The sequence below is a fragment of the Pteropus vampyrus genome, unplaced genomic scaffold (genome assembly GCF_000151845.1).
Source record: "Pteropus vampyrus isolate Shadow unplaced genomic scaffold, Pvam_2.0 Scaffold2, whole genome shotgun sequence".
Taxonomy (NCBI): domain Eukaryota; kingdom Metazoa; phylum Chordata; class Mammalia; order Chiroptera; family Pteropodidae; genus Pteropus; species Pteropus vampyrus.
Window position 1 is genome coordinate 15671151 of NW_011888783.1, and position 20186 is coordinate 15691336.

Genomic DNA, 20186 nt, shown 5'->3' on the forward strand with positions numbered 1-20186 from the left:
CCCTCCAGAGAACAGCCTGGGTACATCCTGGGCGCAGCGCCACTGCCGCCTTTCCTCAGCGTCCCGAGGGCGGCAGCACCGGACGGAGCCTGTCCGATGACAGGAGAGCCCCCGCTCCGCTGAGAGCAGTCCTCGCCTTCTCAGAAGCTGCCGCCTCAACCCCAGAGAGGCGACGCTGAAGCTCAAGGGTCTCTGTCTCTCCCTCTCCCCTCCCCTTCCTTGTAGAGTCAAGTACCAGGAGTCCAGACGTCACTCTTCCCTCTGCCTCCTTCCCAGACTTATCTCCTCTGTACCTGTGCCCTAGGGACTCCTAAAACCACCCTTCCGGGAGACCACCATTTCTTTAGACACAGGGTTACCCCAGTGTGAACAGGCAGCGAGAAGATCTTATCACATGCCTCTCTGACCGCCGAGAGAGGCGAGTCAAAGAAGGTGCAGTGAGGAAGTATAATGTCACATGCAACACTTACAGGAAACTGGCTAGAAGATAGCAGGGCAACTGGAGAACTTGGTCGTTTTCAACGGATTAAAACAACACAGGTTAGTGCTTTTCTTTTCCCCCTGAAAAATCTTTCATAGCCACTCAGAAATATCTAACTGGTTCTCTTTCCTTAAACTGTCTTTAACTATTTTCGTAATGTGAATAAATTGCTCTGGCTTTGAATGTGAGAGCCAGGGCATAGCCGGTGGTAACCAACCACACATTGTTAGAGGAACAAACATCCAGCCGTTACTGTGAAAATGAAATTAGAATCTCTCTTGCTTCCCTGTTTAGAACGTCGATGCCTTTTAAAAACAAACCTTCAGATATACATTAAATAGCTTATTTGTGGAATTCAGCTAAGCCTCTCCTCGCGTTCACCTATTAACATAAATGTGAAACAGAACAAATCAGCTTGTGTTTGCAGGCAGACGCGGGGTGTTCAAAGGCCAGTAGAAAATACGGGAATATTGTGTGTGAAAACATGCTGCAAGGCTGTATACAGAGGTTTGCTGTTTTTAGGTACTGTTCATCTGGTAAAATGAATCTTTTGGTTTGTATTTCCTGTTAAAATAATTTCTCATATCTTTATAAATTCTTAAGTTCCCTTTTTATTTTGTCTGCCCTCTTCTTTCTTTTATCCCCCTTTATATCTTTCCTTCTTTTACTAACATAAAATGGGAGTAGAGAAAGAGTAGAGAGAAGTTTGAATGTGAGACGAGGAAGTCCCCTGCTTGCCCCCGAGTTTAAGAAGGAGCACAGCCTAGGGCTATAGCCGTGCAGGGCCTGAAGAAGCCATGAGGTCTGACTGTCGCTAGAGCTTTGTGTCTTAGTCTGTGCTTCCTATGTAAGCGAAGATTTGAAGATTTGAAGAGTTAAGAGAAGAGTCAGAGATGGGGTTAAAGGGTTGGAAGTTAGAGCCGAGAAACAGCTAAAGGGCCCAAGATCATTCATCCTGTGGCCACTGAGGGACAGTTTAATAAAGAACTTCGAGTTAATAAAAGGCTCTTACACAAAGACCTGCTCCTTTCACACCTATATATGAAGAAGGAAAATGTCTCAAATCTGAGTTAGAAGAAGGAAGTTACTACATTCTTGGGCCATTAGTGAGCTCTAGAACAGTTTAGCCAGAGGGGTTGCCGAGCGTTTTTCTGGACACTTGAAAACATACTAGATTTCTTCTGTGAATGTGTTAATAGAGGCAGAGAGAGTCATGAAGAGAAGAGACCAGGACCGTGAGCTTCTGTGTCATCTCTTTATTCTAGCCCAGAGTGTTCCACAGTGTTTGTACTGAACAACAAAATGATGGAGGGATGAGGGGTGAGTGGACTCACGTGTTGTTTATACCCCAGTCATGCAAAATAACCAGTGATGAAAGAGAAAAATCAGTGTTGATGTTTGTCCTGAGATTGCCACATTTTTCTTTTTATTTTTTACTACCATGTTGTGCAAGAAAATGGAGAGGAAGCTGACAGAATAAGGGAGGATTCTAAGTTGGAGATCTTGGCCCAAGTGGTTTCAGAAACCACTGCACTGGCTCTGACAGAGGCAGCCCATGTTCCCATAGAGATTAGAATTTTATTGGTTGAAGCCCTTTGCACAAATAAATGCCTGGAGGAGACACACAGGAGAACTACAGTGGGCAGGTCACTTACACGTGGCACCAGGAGCACCATGAACACCAGAAAGAGGCTTACGCAGAGGTGCCTGGCTGGTCATCCCTAGAAGGAGCTCTTCTTTCAGTTTTGTTTTGTTTTTTTCGTTGGTCATAGAGCATTGTTGTTCAGGGAGTTTTGTGATTTGCTAATCTGCTGCTCGTAGTAGAAAAGTACTTCTATTTTGTTAAAATACTTTCCAGATGGACCAGACCTCTTTTTTGTAAATACATCCTTCCAAAAGCTGTTCGCATTCCTTCTGGGGGCATCTGTTCTCTCCTGGCCGGCCGTTTCTCACCCCCTTCTCCAGCTTTCCACCTTCCCTGTGTCCCTTTGCACTTAAGCTGGGAGAAAAGGTTTATAAAGTGTCATTATTATGCTATGTCTCTGATTCCCAGTCCTGGAAGTGATTCTGAAAAAGTGGTTCTGTGTCTACATAATGGCAGAAGGTAGTGGATCATGTTGGATGGTGGAGAGCACCTGGAATATTAATCTCACCTATACTTTTTAGATAGGAATTACTTCCAAGTTGAACACTGAGTTCAGTTTGAAGGTCAAAATTAGAGAGAAATCAATGGTCCTCTTTATCTGGAGAGAAAATAGTGAATTTTATAGGGAGAGACGGCATGGACATGTTACTGGAGTCTCTGAATAAGAGGAAGGGGGCTGATTTCGCAAATCCCTCTTCTCCTGGACGCTGACATCTAGGCAGGTCTCTTCTCTCCAGAAGCTCAGATAATACAAAGGAACATTTCAGGGTCAACATCCACCAATGTTTAGATAGCCAGGGTTTCAGAGGGATAAAATGGTTCTCGCCATTTACAAGTAGGGTAAAAGACGCTAGTAAGGAAAAAGAAAATAAAAAGTAAAACTTTTTTTATTTTTATTCAACCTTTGATTGAATTGATCTTTGCTCATCTTTTTGAGTTGGCGTCAGCAAGTCTGAAGGCCCTTCTCTCTGGGTTTTTCAGAAGGAAGTTCCTGGTCATGCGTAAGGTATTATTGTTGTCATCACCATCATACTGGGAACATACTGGGAGTCATAGTCGTTTTATTTAATTGTGATAAAATACTTATAACATAAAATTTACCATCTTAACCATTAAGTGTGTAATTCAGTAGTGTTAAATATATTAACACTGTTGTTCAGCCAATATCCAGAACCTTTTCATCTTGCAAAATGGAAACCCTATAGCCATTAAACAACAACTAACTCCTCATTTACCACCTCCTTTAGCCCCCTGGCAACCGCATTCTACTTTCTGTTTATGTGAGTGTGACTACTTTAAGTACGTCATATGACTGGAATTATACAATATTTGTCTTCTTGTAACTGCTTTATTTCATTTAGCATAATGTCCTCAAGGTTCACCCATGTTGTAGCACGTATTAGAACTTCCTTAACTTTTAAGGCTGAGTAATATTCCATTATATGTATATACTACATTTTCTTTATCCATTTATCTGTGTATGACGTTCTAGTTACTTGCACCTTTGAATATTGTGATAATGCTGCTGTGAACGTGGGTGTACAAATATTTCTTTGAGGCCCTGCTTTCAATTCTTTTGTATATATACCCAAATCATGTGGTGATTCTGTTTTTAATTTTCTGAGGAACTGCCGTAACTGTTTTCCTTAGCAGCTGCTCTATTTTACATTCCCAACAACAGTGCCTAAGCATTCCAATTTATCCACATCCTAGCCGACACTTGTTATTTTGTTGTTGTTTTTTTATAGCAGGCATCCTAATTAGTGTAACATGATATCTTTTTAAATTTGAATTTCTCTAATAATTAGTGATGTTGAGCATCTTTTTACATGTTTGTTGGCCATTTGTATATCTTCTTTAGAGAAATGTCTGTTCAAGTATCTTACCTATTTTTCAAAGAGGTTATTTGTTTTTTTTTTGTCATTGAGTTGTAGGAGTTCTTTATATATTCTAGATATTAGAGAACCATAGGTTTTGAAAGTATTGTATGTGCAGGTTCTAATGTCCACATCATCTGCTAAGAGCTTATTGCCTCCTATGGTCTACACCCTTGGCAAAGAGCATGAGTTTCAATAATATGATTTTTTTTTCCTCGTATGATTTTTATCTTGATTCTGAAATGCTTCACAAAATCTCAGTCATTTTCAGCTTATAAGCAGTTCAGTTTTCAAGCACTTACAAAGGGAAAGGGAAAGAAAAAATAGGGAACCGAAGAGACAGCTTGGGGCAATGCTTTTTATTCCTTCCACGATTTATACTTTTTTTGGGTACAGAAACTTCAGGAAAAAGCCTTATCCTTGGTTCTGTTGACTAAAACCAGACTCTGTGCAGGAATAAACATACTTTCTGGGAAACATCCAGTAATTAGGTCTTCTTATATCACCCTCCCTCCAAACCCTCAGACTTGAAGATAACTCAGATTACATGATCATTATCATATTCCTTCATGAATGCCTCAAACAAAATGTTATATTTTGCTTCTGGGTAGTAAGGACCAAAGAAGACTTGAGCTGTTGTCCCAGGAAAAGGAGCAAGAACCATGGGACTCTTCTGGAGGCGTGGTCACGGTATTTGTTTAGATTACAGATTTTATGGAAGGAAATGGTAGGGAAAACATCATGGAAGTTTGACACAGTGCTGTATAGTTCTTTTGCTGGAGGTGCTGTCTGCTAAATAATACCATTATGGTCATGTATACTCTGTGACACTTCCCGGGAGGGAATTGTCTTATGCCTTTTCACTCTGTTATTTCAGTTTCCCTCCATTTCTTCATCAGTTAGAAAGTTGTTTCCAAAAAAAAAAAAAAAAAGCCTCTTAGTTTCTCCCCCCCCCACACACAAAAAGCATCAGAAAATGACAAGAATGTTTGTTTATTTGTTTTGTTTATAAAAGGACAGAGAAAGCTTTTTTTGAAAAGAATAAACTGGGAAAAGATGAGTTTTTGAAGCGGAACCCCGTTGTGGTACAACAAACTGAATTTAAAAGGTACCTAGTCCTAGCTTATGTGACATCCTCTGTCACTTCCACCAGGAGGTGTTTATATACCACTAACACTGTAATTTCTCAGTACTAATTGGAAGTTACTGCTTCATGACTAACTGGCTAGCTATTTACCAGGGTTTCTGTTTTGATACTTTCTGGTATGAATTAGGCTTCCTTTCTACTTTTGTTTGTGTCTAGAGCTTAATAACATGTCATCTTTTAAGTTCACTCATTGTATTGGTTATAATCCTGTGTTGCTTAAAAAACAGAGTCCTTTTTTTTATAGTAGAATACATGATTACACACACATATATGCACACACACATAAATATATATCTTTTAATCAGAGAAAAATTCTTTAGGGCAGATGTCTCCTCAGTTAAAAATCATTAAAGGATATCTTAGAACCTACCATTATTTGAAATATGCTGCTAACTTCAGACTAGGAGGTCGTGTATATATTATACCTAAAGATTCATTTGGATGGTTTGCTAGTGAATTCACTGATTTATTAAATGGTGATTTGGAGCATCTTCTTTGATTTCCAGGACAGCTATGGAAAGATTTGGTCTTCCTTAAAGGCTTTAGAGACCTGTAGAATGATCCTGACTCCTGAAGATTGGGTGTGGGACCAGTAGAGGGGTTGTCCCATACCTCGCCAGCTTGCTACGCAGAAAGCTGCACAGAGAGAGCTGTTAAAGAAAGGGAGCTGGTGTTCCAACCCTGCCTTCCCACTGCGGTGCGACTTCTTAGGAAGTCCCAGTTCCAAGTCATTAAACTAAGTGAACATTCTTGATAAACTGCCACTAGGGCTTTGCCTAAAACCTCTTTCAAAGCAAACAACATGTTCCTTCACTCTTTCTCCCCTTCCCTCTGTGTTTTCTCTTCTTTCTGCTCTTAACTGTCACTCCTGCCATTTTGTGCCCATCACCTTGTGAAAATTCAGACCAGAACTCAACTGCATGGACAGCATGCTTCCTCTGCCAACCCTGTCTCTCTTCACGAGAGTCTTTAATTACCTTCCTTGCAAAATCGAGGACACATCAAGGCTGATGAGTATAATTACTGGAATAAAAATGTTTGAGAGGTTTTATGTAGGAAAAATAATTTGGAAAAAAATAATCTTGTAAGATAGATTAGGATAAATCAGGAAGGATGGATATTTTACTTTTAAAAAACTTCTTTTAAGGATTCGTAAGGAGGTAACAATAGGCAAAAGGGAATTGAAAAGGCCAGAGGATAATTTGCTCTAAAAGACAAAAATGTTAGGTTATTTGAAAACTATTTTTTTCTCCTACTTGGTGCCAGGAACATCTGGCCTTGGGAAAAATTTAGGAAAGAAGCTTTCAGATGCTGTTGTCATTATTTAAAACTGAAAGAGGTAGATAAAAAAATAGAATCCCAGATTTTTAGAAATAGAAAGGACCTTCAAAGGTTCAATCCCCTCATTTTTAGATTTGGAAACAGACCCAGAAAGGTTAGATTATTTGTCTGGACCAAAATAGCTAATTAGTAAGAGGAGTGGATATAGACCAAGGCTCCTGACTTCAGCACAGCTTACCAGCTGCAATGTTGAGGGGTCCTAAAGACTTGGAACCTGGATATAGGTGTCCCTGAAGGATCTTCAGAGGCTAGACCCATGCCTAATGGGAGTAAACCAAGAGACTGAAGAGTTTATATACTCCCAAACTCCAGCTAAGTGACCTCTGCTTAATTCCCAGAAGACAGCACAGCAATATGGGTATAATCTTATAGGTAGACACCTAATTCATCCTACCTGGAGAAAGTTTGTGTCCAGTGAATGGCGATGGTCCCCGTGGAGCAAAGAAGAGGACAACTCAGAAAAATTCCGAGTGTTTGGCCAGGAAGAGAGACCCTGAATCTCATAGATATGAATATGGATTGAGAGGAGTTGTCCATTTTAAAGTGGGGTTGTCCATTTTAAGGTGGGGTTGAAGATCAGGGCTCACTGTGGCCCAGATTAAGTAGCCCTTAACAGGCTTACCCATCCTTAGCTCTGATTCCAGGATCCCTGAACCACCTTCTGAACACTAAATCTGCTTCCTGGGTACCATGATCTCAGAAGAGTGTATTCTGAACTTGGTCACTAGAAAAAAATGACATCATTTTGGTGTGCCCAGATTCCTCTTGTGAATTTGTAACGTGGGTCAGTCATTCTGAGTCTGATCCCTCCGGCTTCCAGATAAAAGGGAAGCTTTAAGATCTCTATGATGAAGTCCCCATGCTTGAAGTGTGCTGATCTACCCTTCCCCAGTAATGCCATTCGTAAGGGGCTTCCCTGGGCAAACAGCAGCCTCTCAGCGTCAGTCCTACTCCTTTGTCATTCTTCTCCAAAATGCCATAAACATTATAAACAGAAGAAAATGAGATATAAAATGTAGGACCTACTATCGGACATTAGAAGGCCCTTTTAGGACACTGGGTGTTTTACATATGTTTGTGAGTTTTTTGTTTGTTTGTTTGTTTTTTGCAATTTCCCCTTAATTCAGAAATATTTATGACATGCCTTCCATGTGGGTCTTACATTTTAGTAGGAGGGTTTGGACAGTAACAGTAAACCTAATCAAATAGTATGTTATGTAGTGTATTACAAGGTTGGAAAGTAGTAAGTACTATGGAAAAAGAAGTGCAGCAAGCTAAGGAAGGGCAGGAGTACAATGGTGAGTGTATGGATTTAAATGGGGTGGTTAGGGTGACTGTCAGCGAGAAGGTTGCATTTAAGCAAAGACGTGGAAGAGAATTTGCTTTGCAGATACCTGGGGGAAAGCGCAAGGGCCTTGAGGCAGGAACGTGCCTGGCATATTCAGGGAATAACAAGGAGCCAGTGGGATTAAAGCAGAGTAGGAAGCAAGATTCCTGGAGGGTCTTGTAGGCCATTGTAGGACTCAGGCTTTCACTCAATGAGAAGGAGCTTTGCAAGGACTTTGAGCAAAAGAGACAGTTGTCTGGTTTTGCACTTTAAAAGACCCCTCTGGCTATTATATTGAGAATAAACTGTAAAAGAGCAAGAGTAGAAAAAAGAGACCAATTAGGAGCTATATCAGTACTCTGGTAAGAGATGATGGTACCTTTGACCAGGTGGCAGCACTGGAGATGGTAAGGAGTAAATAGAGTCTGGTTATTTAGAAGGTAGAGCAAACAAAGTTAACTGTTGGATTGAACAATAATAAACAGAAGAGGGGAGTCAAGGAAGATTCCAAGGATTTTGGCCTAAGCAAAGAAAAAAATGGAAATGCTTTCAAACTGAGATGGGGAAGGCTATAAGTAGAGCAAGTAGAGGTAGGGGAGAGATATATGGAATTTAGTTTGGGATATGTAGAATCTGAGATGTCCGTTAAACAGCCATCACGTAGAAATATTGAGTAGGCAGTTGCGTATATGTGTCTAAACATAGGAGTTAGAATTCTAGAAGAAATTAATCTTTCTTAATGATCTTAATGGTTTAATATTATTCCTGAATTTATCTGTAGCTTCTAAAACTCCTATAAAAAAACATAGAATGGAACTCTGCATAAGGACTTACTCATTGATTGATTTCTGGGACTGAGATCAGAGAGCGTTCACGAGTAGAAGGGTGAGGGGAGTAGAAGGGTGAGGGTTTTTGTTTTAGGCCTTGCCTAAAGTAAAATGGTTATTAAGTAAAATGGTTATTCCTTAAGCCCCAGTGATTGCATGATTCTTATTTTAAGAAAAAAAATTTTTAACAAAGTGGGCAAAAGCAAAGTTTATTTTTTTTTCAAATGCTCAATACCTAAACAAATCAAGTTTTTCTTTGCTTATGTATGAAGGCACTTGAAGAAAATATTATTAAATCGTTTTCATCTTTTGTTGGTTATGTAAATATCATCATAATTGGAATTGCATTTATTGTCACTGAAATAGATGTTAGTTATACAAATATTAATGAATTAATCTATGCTGGCTATTTTCCTGGGGAAAAGGAGGTATGTTATCTTCCATCAATAGGGAGACCTCTGAGTTCTTATGGGTTGAATCTAAGTCTGTGCAAAACTTCCCTTTTGACCCCTAAATTCGCTTTTTGTCTACTTTTTAGCTAGCGTAAATAAACAAAAATGATCTATTTTTGAAATACCTAAATTGGTACAATAGAATAACACTGGCATTTCCTACTCCAGAGACTAAAAGTTTTTATTCTCAATCTTATGCTCAGTTTATAAGAAGAGCGTCTATCAAACTTGTCTATCTCATTAGACCCTCTACCTGCCTATGAGGCAGTCACTGTATGAGCCCCGTTTACAGAGGTGGACCTTACCTCAGAGGTGTAAAGTGACTGGACCACAGTCCACAGAGCCAGAAGTCAGACCCGGGACTGTCTGTGTATAAAGCCTGCCCTACTCTACTTCCCAGAAGCATGGAGCAAAGTAAAATCAACCAGGTTTGACCTCTTTTGTGATAAACATGAAACATGGGGCTCCAGTCAGAAATTTCAGGGAGTTGCTAAACCAGTCCTTGAAAGGGTACATGAAAAAAGTCTCTTTTTGCCTCTACTTCATACAGTGGTGGGGCTACTTGGGTGGTATGACACCTACAGACTGAAATCATGTCCCTCCATCAAACTCGTAAGGAAACACCTGGCCCTTTCTTACGTAGAAGTCTGTTGGTGCCAGCTGTTCTAGGTTGCTACTAGAAGGTGCCTGAGAGCTGGGAGACTGCAGCCAGCCAGCCCTCAGGAGACCTGAGTGAGGAGTTCTGAAAGCCTTGGAAATGGTCCAAGACCTGGAGGCACTGACCTCAGCTCAAGACTCAGAAAGGAGGGCTGGGCTCAAGCTAGGCAGAGTGCTGAAGGGCGACGGGGTCAGCTCACACAGCAGTAACCCTCCGTGGGAATCCTTGGGAGTAGCAGCCCCCACCTCAGCAGTTGACATTCAGTCTGTTTGCACAGGTACAGCCATGTTGGTTAGTAAAATATTGAGATGCTTCAAAACCAGTTGTTGAATTATCACCATCCTCAGTCACCTGAGTGCATCACCAGGACTCCTAAGACTGCTCTAATAATCCAAAAACTAAGGATCAGTGCCTGACACAGCATGGGGTGCCCCAAGACACTGCTCCAGCATCAGACATTGTTCTGATTGGTTACTGCATGTGCCTTATTGGCTGTTAAATATTTTGGATATAACCCTGTTCCACCTCAATAAAATGGAACACTGAAGGCATTTCTGTGAGCAGGTGATGACGAACTTCAGTTGAGATCCAGGAGGGCAAAATTTTAAACCTATAATTATGTCACAAGTTCACCGATTTTCTGATAGGGGCCTGTCGATAGCATCTCAGGCTGTTTTTCACTGTCTAGAAGGAAAATACCCGCAGTAGTTATGACTTGAAAGGTAAGAAACAGAGGTCAAGCAGGGCCCAGGAAACATAATTTTGATTCCTGTTTTCAGAGAGCCCCAAATTTAAGAAGGCTGAATTTTACAGGACTACAACATCTCTTCCCTACGTGCTTTCTATTCCAGTCCTACCTATCATTAGAAAAATGGTTATTACTTCAAAACATGGCTTGTTTGTCCCATAGATCAGTTGGTGACCACCTGCCCCGAGGATGCAAAAAGTTCATTATAAGCCAAGTTCCACTAATCCTGATTTATTGGTGCCAAACACTTGCCTTTTGCAGCTGTGGGAACAGTTTTCAAAGTCAATTTATTTCTGAGCTGGACTAGCAAGTACCATATGGTTTAAAAAAAAATGGAATCTTTCACAAACACAGTAAATGCCAACACATGGTGGATTCCAGGGGTATGTGAGAAGTCCTTGTGCCAATCCACAAAGCATTAAACTGAGTTTTAAATGGTGCAACATAACTTGAGTCCTTGAACACAGGGGTTTTTAATCTGAAGTCTGTGAGCTGAGTGGGGAAAATAATACATCTTTACTAATATCTAACTGAAAACTTACATTTCCTTCAATTACAAAGGTAGCCAACAAACTGCAGTAGAATTAGCAGCGCTTGTGACATCACCCACAGAAGTCATAGACTCTGCTTGATCTTCAGATTTGTATTTCCATTTGCTTTCTGGATATACCTGATATTTGTTAGATATCAAGCTCAAAGTATACAAATCCCTTCCTGCCAAAACCTGGACCACCTCCTTCTTTCCCCATTCATTGGTGATACCTCTGTCTAATCAATTTCTGTGTCTTATTCTTCCTGTTAAATATTGTTCAAACCCATCTCGTCTTTTATATTGCCTCTGCCTCTTCCCTAATTTAGACTTGCAAAAAGCTAGAGCTGGTAGAGATAAGTCTCTTGGACTGAGCTGGTACAGATAAGTCTCTTGCCTCCAAAGTCTTCAATCCTCCCCCATGCTGCCGTCAGAGTAGCTTGATAAGGCACAAATTGGACCATGGCACCACTGCTTAAACACCTTTCCTGGGGCTCAGCACCTCCAGTCAAAATTCCAAATTCCTGACCACTGCCTGACCCCAGAATACCTTTTCAGCCTCATCTTCCACCATAGCTCATCTCCCCAGGCCGCCATGTTTCAGCCACATCTGACGAGCAGTCTTGTTCTCTCACTGCCTGGGATGCTCTTCTCCCTCCTTTGCCCAGTAGACTGCTTTTAAGCACAGGTGCAGCTCATGTGTCTGTTCCTTGATAAAGCCCTCCATATCCATGGCTCTGGCAGCCCCACAGCACCTCGTGCACCCTGTCCCTGCGTAGTCACACGCCTTATGATTATTTGCTCATGCATTTTCCTGTCCACCCCTTTGTTTCTTAGTTGCTACTCTTTCCTCTGCTACCCCAGCACCTAGCACAGTGCCTGGCCACAGGATATTCTTAGTAAATGTTGGCTGGATGAGAGGATAATAATAAATGCTGAATATTTTAATAGTTCCAGGAAAAAAGTTGTTGTAGATTTAAGCAGGGATGTTAAAAATAGATGCAAGTTTTTGCTTTTGTCTGTAAAACAATTTATTCTGACTTGGTTTCATGAAAATAAAGTCAGGTTTATAACAATAATGGTTTTATTTTCAAGTATGTTCTTATACTATTTTATTCCTTTATACTTTCACTCTTATGACAATGGTTTGTTGCTTCCGTTAGGTTGTCGATCTATTCTAAAAAGATGACTCACATGCCAAGACAAGGTTCTAGTACTAACTCAAATGCATTACACGGGTCACTTAACCTCTCTGAGGTTTGGTTACCTTATTTATAAACTGAAACAGTTTGCTCAGTGGTCTCTAAAGAAATTTCTCTTTCTAAAATTCTAAAGCATTTTAGGGCTTTAAAGGCTTGAAACTTGGGTCTGCTTGTTTGTAAGCGGCTCATGTGAAATTTTACTTAAGAGCATGATTTGAAATATATGGTCTGTTCTGACCCATCAAAGAAACCAACTTAAGATCAAGATTTTTTAAAACTATAATATTCAGTGTTGGCAAGAGTATGGTGAATGGAGCATTCTTTTATGATGTCAGAGGGAGTATAAGACTTCCCAGTGGGCCATTTGTACTATGTATCAATTGTTCAAACTACTTCTGTTTTTATAATTTATTTTATAGCATAACCCTAACTGAGTACAAGAATTTGTGTATAAGTATATTGATATTAGGATATTTATAAAAGCAAAGTAAGAGATAACTAAATGACCAGCAATAGGAGAATGTTAAATAAATTTTTGTGTAGAATATCATGCAATCATTAAAAATTATGTTATCAAAGAATATTTTGATATTCTTTGGCATGAAAGGATAACAAGAACTGGACTCAAAACTATATACATTATAATCCTAATTTTAAAATATATATGGAGGCTACACACATACACACACACACACACACACATAAAGAGAGAGTATAAAAGTAAATATTCCAAAAAGTTAACAATATGTATTTCTACCCAGTCAGATTATAGGTAATTTATCTTCTTTAAACTTATTCGTGTTCATTGTTTTCCACAATAGACTTATGCTAATGTCATAATCTGGGAAAAACTTTTAGAATGTACTCACACCTCTCAGAATGGCTGTTACCAAAAAGACAACAAACAAGTGTTGGTGAGGGTGTAGAAAAAAGAGAATCCTTGTGTACTGTTAGTGGGTTGTAAATTGGAGCAGCCACTATGGAAAATAGTAGGAAGGTTCCTCAAAAAATTAAAAATAGAACTACCATATGACCCAGCAGTTCCACTTCTGAGCATTTATCTGATGAAAATAAAAATACTAATTCAAAAAGAAAAATGCACCCCCACGTTCATGGCAGCTTTATTTACAATAGCCAAGATACAGAAGCAACCTAGATGTCCATCCATAGATGAAGGGATAAAGAATACGTGGTGTATATATATACAATGGACTGTTATTACTCAGCCATTAGGATGACTTCTTGCCATATGTGGCAACACAGATGGACCCAGATGGTATTATGCTAAGTGAAATAAGTCAGACAGAGAAAGACAAATACCCTAAGATTTCACTTATATGTGGAATCTTAAAAAACTAAACAACTGAACAAACAAAACAAAACAGAACAGACTTATAGGTAGAGAACTGATGTTTGTTAGAGGGGAAGGGGTGGGGGAAAGGGTAAGAAAGGGTAAAGAGGACTGAGAGGTATAAACTTCTAGTTAAAAAATAAGTCACGGCGTGGGGACGTATAATGTACAGCATAGGGAATAGGTTCAATCATATAGTAACTCTGTAAGATGACAGATAGTTACCAGACTTATAGAGGTGATCACTTCATAAGATATATAAATACCAAATCACTATGTGGTACACCTGAAACTACTTTAATATTCTATGTCAACTGTACTTTAATAACATAAACAAACAAAATGAATATATTAAAGGCCTGTCAAATGCAAAGGAATATGCTGTAGGGGTGGAAAGATAAGAAGACATGATACCTGGTGGCTGAGAGAACCCATTTTGTCGGTGCTACAGACATATGTAAATAGCTATTTGGGACAGTGGGGATCTCTGCTGTGAATGAGTTGCCGACAGTGAGCTGTGGTAGAACAGAGAAGGAGCCATGGTTTATACTTCTGGGAGGTCTTACCAGAACTCACCACTGCTCTTCAGTGTCTGTTGGGGACATAGTGACATCACCGATAGGCACGTACTCTTTCAGAGCTGTTCCCAGCCAGCATAAGTATGACATGTTGCCATCCCCTTGGCCTCACTCTGACCCAGAATCCTAGGAAGGAAGAGCTTTGAAAAAGCCATCTTCGCCATGTCTGTTTTTGTTTTGGTGATTTTTTTAAATGTGTTTTTTAGACATTATTTTATCAATGAGCTTAGGATATGGTACATTATTATACAAAAATAAGACACAATAGGTACAGATATAAGATATAACGTATATTCTGCATAAGATCACAGAAGTGGGACCTTACAATATAAACACTAGGAACACTTCCTAGTATGTTGGTTTGTGCAGACTAAGTCTCTACTAAGTAGAAGGTACCTGAGAGCTAGAATAGGGCTGATTCTTCTTTAGCTTCCAAAGGTCATAGCAGTTCCTAGTAGAGAGTAAGCATTAAATAGTTCTTGAAATAATAAATATATACTTAAGTTACTAAGATTCATGATGAGTGGAGCCAAGAAAAATGCTAATTGTGAGAGAATAAGGGAGCAAGAAATTAACCCTCTGTCAGGCCTCCTGAATAAAGGGGCTTTATTGTAAGGATGGACAATAAGGAGCCGGAAACCCAGGACTAGCCCCACAAGGAGACACATACTGGTTAGAAGCATGGACTCTGGAGTCAGGCCAATTGACTTCAGATTGTTTCTCTGCCACTTCTGAGCTGTGTAGCCTTGGTCAAGTTACTTAACTCCCCTGTGCTTCAACGCCACCAGCAGCAGCAGCAGCAGCAGCAGCATCTATTTCATAGCATTATTGTGAAAATTGAATTAATTAATACTTGTAAAAGGGCCTAGAATGCTTTTCAGCACATAGTAAGGACACAGTGTTAGCTATTACTATTGTTGTTATTGTTAGTATTAATACTACTAGAATTATTGACGACTAGGATGCAGTTTAGGTGCCTGAAAAACCACGACCTGCCCTCAGTCCCAGGAGATGGGTCGCCTCCCCTCTCATGTCCAACAGCTAGCTGGCTCAGCTGTCGCTTTCTGTCTCTTCTCATTCTCTGGCATGACAAATAGGCTGCCCATTCTCACAATTCCCAGTTTATACTTCTGAGACAAGGAGGAACCTGATGTGGTGGTTGAGCAGTTTTCTGTGCCTGGCCAGCTCGCAGTGTGCTTTCTATCTCTAGCCTGAAGGCTGACTAATCTTGGGTCAGAGGTCTGCTCTTGTCCAGTTGGCCGTGGCTAGGGTCGGTCCAGCTGCACTTGATCTCAGAAGGGGAATACAGGCACTAAGGAAGCTCTTATAATTATGGGATTTTAAATAATTCTGAAAAGAGGACTCATAAAGAACGGGTTAAAAAAAAAATACTGTTGAAGAGACAAGATAACTTTTAGCATTTTCCACCTAGCATACCAATTCATTTTCTAAGGCCCATTAGTTACTGTTAAGATCCACGAAAGAAATTGTGTGACTAAGAACTGTGGCAATGAAACGAAACCTCAGAGGCCTTTTTTGAACCTCTGCCTTTCCAGGCCATGCCCTTTCCACCTCTGCATCATTTCACGCTGCAGGTTGTCTACTTTCTGGTATCTTATTCAATTCTTTCCAGGCCGTGGACCAGACAAGAAAACATAGTCTATCTCATATATAAACTACACACAATGATGCCGACGGGCCTTCTAATTATTTTCTGTAGCCGAATGGTACCTTTGGGAAAGATTTTTTGGAAAACATTAACATTTTCCAAACGTTAATGGTGCACGTTCTCATAGACCACACTGCCTTCACTGTGCATGACTGCCTTCACCGTCACTGCCCTAGGCCTGCATCTTTTTACCGTTCTTATGTCCTCAAGGTGATCAGAACAACATTCCACTCCCTGGAAGTTGACCACTGCCACTTTAAGACCACCCTAGCACTCCAATCAAGTCGTATAGAAACAGCTGTTTGCTCCAGTGCCTACACCTCCGCATGAAGCAGACAGCAGAAAACGGGTAGATGAACCTTTAGGGTGTCAGTGCTGTGTGGTATCATTCATAGTTCTTTCTGGGCCATCTCTCTTTTCCAGATGCCTGTGATTTAGTATTTCTTCTGGCCAGAGACTAGCACTGGAAACATTGAAGAGAAAGCATTCTATCCTTTATTACTCAATGTGTTTTTTTTTCCATAGCAGCCCAGAAGGTTATGTTGGGTTTTATGGGCTGCAGAGGATTGCTGATGGGTGTACCACTTAGAAAGACAAAGTGCAAAAAACTGCAAAGCTTGGAGCTGCGCTTTGAGTCAGCGACTGACCAAGACAAAAATCTCTGCTTCCTGTGCTCAGCTAGAATAGTATGGCCAACACTTGAAGGAGAAGGAAAAGCATCATTTAAAGCATTTTCTTTGTCCCCACATACAATCTGAGGACTAAATATTTTGAACTAAAAATCTCACTACCCAGTAGAAGGTCAGCGTCACACATTTCTCATATTAAAGGTTAATCACTCTTTACTGTCTTCCTCGCCCAAAAAGAAAAGATATAAGAAAATAAATAGGTCTTCAGCTGTGAGATGAATTTCCTTAAAACCAAAGGACTTTTTTAGCCTTCTTAACCATATTAGCAATAAAGTTGTCAAAATAGCAACACAAAACCTGGATCGAAAAAACAACTTAAATACTTTTGCTGATGCTTCCAACTATCTCAAATAAAAGTTATTTGAAAATAAAAATAAGAATCTTTTAAAGATGTCACCACCTGCCCTCTCAGAAAAGCAGCTGCATTTACAAAAAAACTCCAAATGGTTTTCAACACCAAATATAATATGATCTTTGTTGTTGATGTGTTCATTTAATTAGAAGAATATCTTTAAATCCTCAAAAGTTAATTCAATAAATTCAATATTGGTCATTTGAAAGACTGTAAATGTATTTTAGCCCCAGCTTGACAAAAGAAACAACTGTTTTAGATGTCCTGCTCTTTCTTAGCTCTGTAAGGACAACGTTGTGGAAGAAAGACCCATGGAAAGGCTTCAGCAGTGGAGAGACCATGTGTTAGAAGTTCAGAATTAGCTTCTGATATACTAGTGGCTTCAGGAAGGGACATCAGACTTGCCATTTTGGCAGTGGTCCAGGGCCCATCTGTCTCATGGAGAGAAAGGAATGAAGTCTTCTTACATACATGTCTGAAGCCATGTGGGACGGGGTATCTTCTCTTATTCTATCCTGACCCCAGGATAGATAACCCTACCCTATCATCCCCTTTGGAACAGAGCAAAATCACTGGACAATTGCCAACCTTCAGTTTCCCGCATGTGTGTGTAGCCATGGCCAAGTGAACTGGTCTCTTGGGTTTACTTGGAGTTGAAATTAGCTGAGCTGTTTATTTCCTCTGAGCCATATACAGATGCTTTTTGAACTACCTTTGTGTTTGAGGGTTTTTTTTCATAGTATCAGCACACCACTTCCTCCAAGTCATTACTTTGAACAGTTTTGCAGAGGGAGATATTTCTGCTGGCCACCAGCCTAACCAAGCAAAGTGATGATTGAGGGATGGCAGCAGACCTTTAGTGGTGTATTTCATGTCTGTGCATGATCTCATGAAGTGATTTCTCACCCACTAATTTTGGCAGATAGGGTGGACTGTCATCTGAGCTCACCAGTATAAAACTGCATTTTGTTAATAATCAGACATTGGCTCCCCTGTTTGAATGATAGTCAAAGGTTAGGCTAAAATAATGTCCTCAGATGACCCTTTGCCTGCGTTTTCTTTCTGAGAATTCCATGGAACTCTTTTGAATGTGGATTTCTACTTAACTTTCATACTTCCAGATTCTCTGGTCCTGTTAAATTTAAGTAAAGCCATTTTTAACTTTCCTTTTATTATACTTTAAATATTTTTAACAGTGACCTTTGGATATTTTAAATGTTGATATACAAACATCTACAGTACTTTTACTAAATATTTTATAAATATTATTCCCTTTTCCATAAATTCATAAATTTTTTTTGTCATAAAGATAGTATCATTTTATAGTCTCTCAAGAGTAAGTTTTAAACCTTTGAGTATTATACTTATGCTAAAGAAAATAAAGCTGGGAGTTAAAATATATAACCATAATAAGTTTAAAGTGATTTTTATACTCCCAGATTTATGCATTAAAAGAACTGGTTTGACTTTTATCAAATTCTGATTTTATATTTTTAAAAATGTAATAACTTTTTCTTGTGGGGGAGGAGATGAGGGGGAGTTACACTTAAGGAAAATCACCACTGAGTTAAGCCAGTCCTTTCACATATTTTATTTTTGTAAAAGCCCAAATCTTAGCAAAGCAGTAACAGGTACCACTTACTTCCCTGAGTAATATATTGTACACTGTATTTTACATTGTCTTTGAGCATTTAGAATGTATTATAATTTTAAAACTGCATTTTTAAAGCTGCATTTTAAGACCGATGATATACACATCACAGATAGTAATCTTTCATGAATTCAGACTAGACTGATAGGTGTTGCTATTGTTCCCCACTGCTTACGCTTGTTCAAGTTGCTTATGCCTATAAAGATTTTGAGATGCCTCATCTTTGTGTATCTCTCAGTATTTTTGAGAAACTCTCATCTATATTTTCAAGATACAAAAGGGGAAAAGCAAGAGAAAAAAACCTTATCTCCACATTTGTGCAGTTAGAAGATACTGCTAGTGAAGACTATGAGAAATGTACCTCCACAAAGTGTTTTGCGTTAGTAGTAAATCTGGATAAATAGAAAGTTCTGTGTACAGAAGCCTTTGTACTTTGGAAAATAAAATTTCACATTGGTGATCTTCACATTGGTTTTCCATGAATTCTCTGCTAACGAGAGTTGGATACCAAATGTTTTCTGTGGGTATTCAGTTTTGCTGAAGCTTTATTTGGCTGTTGCCACTACTGTTTTTCAAGTCCGAGTGTCATCATCTTGTGGTGGCTGAACTTGGGCATAATGATAGGCATCGTGGTTTTGTTTTCTCACTTGCTCGGAGAAATGAGATCTTGCCGTGGGGCCTGTTTTCTCTCAGTTCTTTATGTGCCACCTCCGAAAACATTCACAGACTATTACTGTTCTCTCTGTTTATTCCTCAACCACTAGAATAAAGCAGCTTTGAAAATAAGTTCTGCCTTCCATTCCCCAATTGGGTGAGACCACCCCACAGGGCTTTTGGACACTTTCTCAGTGCACTGAAAAGTCCTGCTCTCTGCCGTGGAGGATTTGGGGACAAGTGGCTGCCCTCCTCCTGCTGTCACTTTAGCCCACTGATTGGATGGATCCCCTCCAGGCAAAATGAAAACAATGCAGTGAGCATAAAATTTCGTAATCCCTATTTCTCCTTGACTTTTAGGAGAAACTGTATTTTTAGGACGTTTCTGGGATATTTTTTCTGAATTCATGTTCATTGAGTCCAGTGGTACTTGGAATTGCACAGAAATGCTGAGGCATTTGTGAATGAGAAAGGGACCAGCACAGATTGAACGGATCAATGCCAGTTTTTTTCAATAGGCCTTAGTAGATTTGAAAACTAGTTGTAGAACTGATATAAAATGGAGACTCTGAAATTACTAGTAGCCAGGTTTCTCAAATATCAAGTAGAGTCAATTCTTCATTCTTACATTGCATTAAATGATCACTCTCTAAACAGAAGGAGCCACTTTACCTGCTGTGTTCCCTCCTTTTCCAAGTAGCGCTAACTGGGCAGAAGTTTAGCTCACTTAATAGTAATGATAGCTGACGTTGTTGAGTGTTTAGTGTGCTCCAAGTACTTCACCCCAAAGCATCTGTCTTTCCCAGTGAAACATATAGAACATCTTCTAATTCCAGGGGAGAACCATAGGAAGTGAGGAACAGCCCTTGACTTGGGAAGACACAGGTGGAAAGGTGACCAGAAGATGTCATTCCAGCCCAAGTCCTGGTGAATTCAGTAGATAACTGTAGTTATTTTGAATGTCTTATGCTGAGAAAGAGTGTTTTTATTGCCAAGTTTTCAGTCATT

The 20186-nt window shown here is 39.7% G+C and overlaps 1 protein-coding gene across 1 annotated transcript in view; it reads left to right on the plus strand.

The window, feature by feature from the left end:
• Positions 1 to 463: 463 nt before the first annotated feature.
• The window catches only part of WIPF1 (WAS/WASL interacting protein family member 1), a 72569-nt gene continuing 52846 nt past the window's right edge, over positions 464 to 20186 (plus strand). Inside the window, exon 1 of the mRNA XM_011357264.2 lies at positions 464 to 540. The gene's annotated coding sequence lies outside the window, so the exon portion shown is untranslated. The remainder of the gene's footprint in view (positions 541 to 20186) is intronic.